General features: G+C 38.1%; 1 non-coding gene across 1 annotated transcript; it reads left to right on the forward strand.

Moving 5' to 3' along the window:
- The first annotated feature begins 463 nt into the window (after window positions 1–463).
- On the forward strand, window positions 464–571 carry LOC112719366 (small nucleolar RNA R71). Its single transcript, XR_003161669.1, has one exon. It is a non-coding gene; the product is annotated as a small nucleolar RNA R71 (small nucleolar RNA).
- Window positions 572–7,063: the final 6,492 nt, after the last annotated feature.

A 7,063-nucleotide genomic window follows, 5' to 3' on the forward strand; every position in this document is an offset into this window, starting at 1 on the left:
CCCTTTTACTCAGCTGGCCCACTTGTGCCTCCAAGTTTCTAATGAAGGAACTTGTTTCAGACATGAAACTGAAAGTGGCCTTAGATAGATCAGAGACTAGGTTTGCTAAGCTAGAAAGATTCTGCTTAGAATGCTCTGTCTGTTGCTGAGATGATGATGGAAAAGGTTTGCTATTGCTAAACCCGTTTCTTCCACCATTGTTGTTATTGAAGCCTTGCTTCTGAGCTAGTATGGCATTCAGAGCATCAATTTCAAGAACTCCCTTCTTCTGAGGCATCCCATTACTCACAGGATTCCTCTCAGAGGTGTACATGAATTGGTTATTTGCAACCATGTCAATGAGTTCTTGAGCTTCTGCAGGTGTTTTCTTTAGGTGAATGGATCCACCTGCAGAATGGTCCAATGACATCTTAGAGAACTCAGATAGACCATCATAGAATATATCCAAAATGGTCCACTCTGAAAGCATGTCAGAAGGACACTTTTTGGTCAGCTGCTTGTATCTTTCCCAAGCTTCATAGAGGGATTCACCATCTTTTTGTCTAAAGGTCTGAACATCCACTCTAAGCTTGCTCAGCTTTTGAGGAGGAAAGAACTTGGCCAAGAAGGCTGTGACCAGCTTATCCCAAGAGTCCAGGCTATCTTTAGGTTGTGAGTCCAACCATGTTCTAGCTCTGTCTCTTACAGCAAAAGGGAAAAGCATAAGCTTGTAGACTTCAGGATCTACTCCATTAGTCTTAACAGTATCACAGATCTGCAAGAACTCAGTTAAAAACTGATAGGGATCTTCTGATGGAAGTCCATGAAACTTGCAGTTCTGTTGCATTAGGGAAACTAATTGAGGCTTTAGCTCAAAATTGTTCGCTCCAATGGCAAGGATTGAGATGCTTCTTCCATGGAAGTTGGATTTAGGTGCAGTAAAGTCACCAAGCATCTTTCTTGCATTGTTATTGGGTTCGTTCATAGTTGTTTCTTGGGCTGCCTCCTTTTCGAAAATTTCAGTGAGGTCATCTTCAGCGTTTTGTGCTTTAGCTGCTCTTAGCTTCCTCTTCAAAGTCCTTTCAGGTTCAGGATCAGCTTCAACATGTATGCCTTTATCTTTGTTCCTGCTCATATGAAAGAGAAGAAAGCAAAGAAAATATGGAATCCTCTATGTCACAGTATAGAGATCCCTTTAGGTGTTAGAGGAAAATAGGAATAGAAGAAGGAGGTAAGTAAGGAAGAATTCGAAAACACAAAGAAGGAGTGAGTCCGAATTGACAATGGAGGAGGAATGTTAGTGTTTAAATAGAAAAAGATAAGAGGGGGAGAAAGAATTTTCGAAAATAAATTTTGAAAAATTGGAAGTAGTTTTCGAAAATTGAAGTGAAAGAGGTAGTTAGGTGGTTTTGAAAAAGATAAGAAGTTAGAAAAAGATTTTTGAAATTATGGATTTTAAAAAAGATATGATTTGAAAAAGATATGATTTAAAAGATATGTTTGAAAAAATAAAAATTAAAAAGATTTTATTTTTTAAAAAAATGACTTGATTAACAAGAAACTAAAAGATATGATTTTAAATTTCAAATATTGAACCTTTCTTAACAAGAAAGTAACAAACTTGAAATTTTTGAATCAAGATTTTTGAAAATTTTTTAAAAAGATTTTAATTTTGAAAAGATATGATTGATATGAAAAGATCTGGAAAAGATAAGATTTTGAAAAATTTTGAAAAATTATGAAGATTTGAAAAAAATTGGATTTGAAAACAAAATTCCCTCCTAATGTCTTCCTGGCGTTAAACGCCCAGGAGCTGCATGTCTTGGGCGTTTAACGCCCAATTGCTGCACATATTGGGCGTTTTGAACACCCAGCTTTTTCTCTGCAAATCCTCTGCTTTCTGTTCTTGGAACTTCATTTTGCTCTATCCTTCATTCAGGAAGATATATTTTCAATTTTGAAAAACAACAAAATGAGTCAAAACATATAATTCTTGGATCAAAACACAAGATATATGCAAGAACATTATTAATGTCAAGATGAACACCAAGAACAATCTCGAAGATCAAGATGAACATCAAGAACTTAGTTTTCTTATCAAAGAAAACATGCAAGACATCAAACTTAGAATTTTCTCATGTTTGGGCCATATGCTTGCAAGATTGCATATGTAAAACATCATGCAGTGCAAAACAAGAAATCATGAAGATCAAACAAGGCAATTCATCAAGAATAGCTTGAAGATCATCAAGAACATTATACATGTTTTTCGAAAATTGCAAGACATTTAAAAATTATGCAATCAACACCAAACTTAAAGTTTGGCACTAGATTCAAACAAGAATCATGAAATATTTTTGGATTTTTATAATTTTATGATTTTTTTGTATTTTTTCGAAAATTATTTTGAAAAGAAAATTAAGAAATTCAAAAATTTTTAATAAGAATTCCAGGAATCGTGTCAATCTAAAGCTTGATGGCCAGCCAAGCTTCAGCATATCATTATGAAACTCTAGAATTCATTCTTAAAAATTCTGAAGAACATGATAAAATAATTTTTTTTTAAAACCTTTCAAAAATAAAAAGCCTTAAAAATAAAATTACCTAATCTGAGCAACAAGATGAACCGTCAGTTGTCCAAACTCGAACAATCCCTGGCAACGGCGGCAAAAACTTGGAGCATGAAATTCTGATCATCAACAATGGCGCCAAAAACTTGGAGCTCTCAAACGTGAATCACACTTTGTCACAACTTTGCACAACTAACCAGCAAGTGCACTGGGTCGTCCAAGTAATACCTTACGTGAGTAAGGGTCGATCCCACGGAGATTGTTGGTATGAAGCAAGTTATGGTCATCTTATAAATCTCAGTCAGGCAGGTTCAAATGGTTATGGTAGTTTGATAACAAAAAGATAAATAAATGATAAAATAAGATAAAGAAACTTATGTAATTCATTGGTGAGAATTTTAGATAAGTGTATGGAGATGCTGTGTTCCTTTTGAATCTCTACTTTCCTACTGCCTTCATTCAATCCTTCTTACTCCTTTCCATGGCAAGCTGTTATGTTGGGCATCACCGTTGTCAATGGCTACATCCTGTCCTCTCAGTGAAAATGTTCCAAAATACGCTGTCACCGCACGGCTAATCATCTGTCAGTTCTCGACCATGTTGGAATAGAATCCAGTAATTCTTTTGCGTCTGTCACTACGCCCAACACTCGCGAGTTTGAAGCTCGTCGCAGTCATTCAATCCCTGAATCCTACTCGGAATACCACAGACAAGGTTTAGACTTTCCGGATTCTCAAGAATGCTGCCAATGGATTCTAGCCTATACCACGAAGACTCTGATCCTAAGGGGTTGAAGGCTCTGTTGTCAGGAGAGGCAATCAATCACGCATGAGCCAGGAATCCAAGTGATACACACTCTAGCCTTTTCTTGTAGAACGGAAGTGGTTGTCAGTCACGCGTTCATAAGTGAGAATGGTGATGAGCGTCACATAATCATTACATTCATCATGTTCTTGTGTGTGAATGAGTATCTTAGAATAAGAATAAGCATGAATTGAATAGAGACTAGTAGTAATTGCATTAAAACTCGAGGTACAGCAGAGCTCCACACCCTTAATCTATGGTGTGTAGAAACTCCACCGTTGAAGATACATAAGAACAAGGTCCAAGCATGGCCGAATGGAACCCCCCTAAATGGCATATGAATTTGAAACTAGGGAAAAAAGACCTGAACCAAAGATAGATATACAATAGTAAAAGGTCCTATTTATATTGAAACTAGTTACTAGGGTTTACAGAATAAGTAATTGATGCAGAAATCCACTTTCAGGGCCCACTTGGTGTGTGCTTGGGCTGAGCCTTGAGCTTTTACACGTGTAGAGGCTTCTTGGTGTTGAAACGCCAGCTTTTATGCCAGTTCTGGCGTTTTGACTCTAACTTTTATGCCAGTTCTGGCGTTTTGACGCCAGAAAAGGGCAGAGAGTTGGCATTTTGACGCCATTTTACGTCATCAAAACTTGAGCAAAGTATGGACTATTATATATTTCTGGAAAGCTCTGGATGTCTACTTTCCAACGCAATTAAGAGTGCACCATTTAGAGTTCTGTAGCTCCAGAAAATCTACTTCGAGTGTAGGGAGGTCAGAATCCAATAGCATCAGCAGTCCTTTTTCAGCCTCAGAATCAGATGTGTGCTCATATCCCTCAATTTCAGCCAGAAAATACCTGAAATCACAGAAAAACACACAAACTCATAGTAAAGTCTAGAAATATGAATTTTTCATAAAAGCTAATAAAAACATCCCAAAAATTATCTAGATCTTACTAAAAACTACCTAAAAACAATGCCAAAAAGCGTATAAATTATCCGCTCATCAAAAGCCATAACTCTAAGAAGTGGGAAGGTTGTAGAGGAAGGAACCCCAAGTAAAGATAATCATGAAAAAGTTCCATCAAAGCATGAAAACGAGGATGAAGAGGAGATCCTAGCTTCACCTCCACCAAAACCAGTCTTGAAGCCTTATGTGCCAAAGGCACCATACCCACAAAGACTGAGAAAAGATGAGAAGGATGGCCAGTTCTCTAAGTTCTTAGAGATCTTCAAGAGGATCCAAATCAACATACCATTTGCTGAGGCATTAGAACAAATTTCACTCTATGCCAAGTTCTTAAAGGAGCTTTGATGAGCGGATAATTTATACGCTTTTTGGCATTGTTTTTACATAGTTTTTAGTATAATTTAGTTAGTTTTTTAGTATATTTTTATTAGTTTTTAATTAAAAATCATATTTCTGGACTTTACTATGAGTTTGTGTGTTTTTCTGTGATTTCAGGTAATTTCAGGCTAAAATTGAGGGACTTGAGCAAACATCTGATTCAGAGGCTGACAAAAGACTGCTGATGTTGTTGGATTCTGGCCTCCCTGCACTCGAAATGGATTTTCTGGAGCTACAGAAGTCCAAATGGCGAGATCTCAATTGTGTTGGAAAGTAGACATCCAAGGCTTTCCAGAAATATATAATAGACCATACTTTGCCCGAGTTTAGATGACGCAAACTGGCGTTTAACGCCAGATTTTTGCCCTATTCTAACGTTAAACGCCAGAAACAAGTTGCAAAGCAGAGTTAAACGCCAGAAATAAGTTACAAACTGGCGTTCAACTCCAAGAAAGATCTCTACACGTGAAAGCTTCAAAGCTCAGCCCAAGCACACACCAAGTGGGCCCCGGAAGTGGATTTCTGCACTTAGACTTATTTCTGTAAACCCTAGTAACTAGTTTAGTATAAGTAGGACTTTTTACTATTGTATTTTCATCTTGGTATCTATCTTTGATCAGTTTTATGCGATCTTAGACTTTTATGAAGGCTGGCCATTCGGCCATGCCTGGACCTTGTTCATATGTATTTTCAACGGTAGAGTTTCTACACACCATAGATTAAGGTGTGGAGCTCTGCTGTTCCTCATGAATTAATACAAAGTACTATTGTTTTTCTATTCAATTCAAGCCTATTTCTTCTCTAAGATATCCATTCGCACCCAAGAACATGATGAATGTGATGATTATGTGACGCTCATCACCATTCTCACTCATGAACGCGTGCCTGACAACCACTTCCGTTCTACATGCAAACAAGCTTGAATGTGTATCTCTTAGCCTCCTGATTCACGATCAGAGTCTTCGTGGTATAGGCTAGAATTATTGGCGGCCATTCTTGAGATCCGGAAAGTCTAAACCTTGTCTGTGGTATTCTGAGTAGGATCTAGGAAGGGATGGCTGTGACGAGCTTCAAACTCGTGAGTTCTGGGCGTAATGACAGACACAAAAGGATTACTGAATCCTATTCCAGCAGGATCGAGAACCGACAGATGATTAGTCGCGCGGTGACAACGCATTTTGGACCATTTTCACTGAGAGGACGGGATGTAGCCATTGACAACAGTGATGCCCAACATACAGCTTGCCATGGAAAGGAGTATGAAGGATTGGATGAAAGCAATAGGAAAGCGGAGATTCAGAAGGAGTTAAGCATCTCTATATGCTTATCTGAAATTCTCACCAATGAATTACATAAGTATCTCTATCTTTATTTTATATTTTATTTATCTTTTAATTATTAAAACTCTATAATCATTTGAATCCGCCTGACTGAGATTTGCAAGATGACCATAGCTTGCTGCTTCAAGCCGACAATCTCCGTGGGATCGACCCTTACTCACGTAAGGTTTATTACTTAGACGACCCAGTGATGCCAGGGCATCTTGGCTAGTTTTACTAGCCATTTTTTGTATGCTTTAGGGTGGTTTCATGCATTTTTCTAGGAAATGAGCAAGTATTTAGATGAAAATGCATTCACACCATGATTCAAGCAAACATTGTGAATTTTGAATGATTTCATGAGAATTATGCATGAATTGAATGATAAAATGGATGATGCATGATCCCATGATTAAGAGCAAGACTTTGATGCACTTTGTTTGATTGATTTTAGGTAACAAGAAGAAGAGAAGAGCCACGTTATTGGCTACGTTAGTTACACTAACGTGGGCACTAACGTGGAAGGAAGGAAGCCCCAACATTAGTGAGAAAAGTTAGTGGCATTAACTTTGAAGAAGGAGAGCATGGAACATTAGCAAGGAAGACCCACGTTAAGAGTCACGTTAGCTACACTAACGTGAACTCTAACGTAGGGACAAAAGGCACCAAGCAACATTAATGGGGAAGGTGAGCCCCAATAACGCTTGCGAAAGGGTTATATGCCAACGTTAGTGGAAAAAGTGAGTGCCACTAACGTTGGCGAAGCAAAAAGACCCACGTTAACAGCCACGTTAACTAAGTTAATGTGGTAGTTAACGTGGAAGGAAAGGGAGATGCCAACGTTAGTGGAAAACGTGAGTGCCACTAACGTTGGTGAAGCAAAAAGACCCACGTTAACTTCCACGTTAACTAAGTTAACGTGGTAGTTAACGTGGGCAAAAGTCCCACCTGGCAGCCTGACCATGCCTTCTTTAAACATGCATAACTTGAGCCACAAAACTCCAAATGAGGTGATTCTAGTGGCAATGGAAAGTAGGATT

This window comes from Arachis hypogaea, chromosome 10 (assembly GCF_003086295.3).
Source record: "Arachis hypogaea cultivar Tifrunner chromosome 10, arahy.Tifrunner.gnm2.J5K5, whole genome shotgun sequence".
Lineage (NCBI taxonomy): Eukaryota > Viridiplantae > Streptophyta > Magnoliopsida > Fabales > Fabaceae > Arachis > Arachis hypogaea.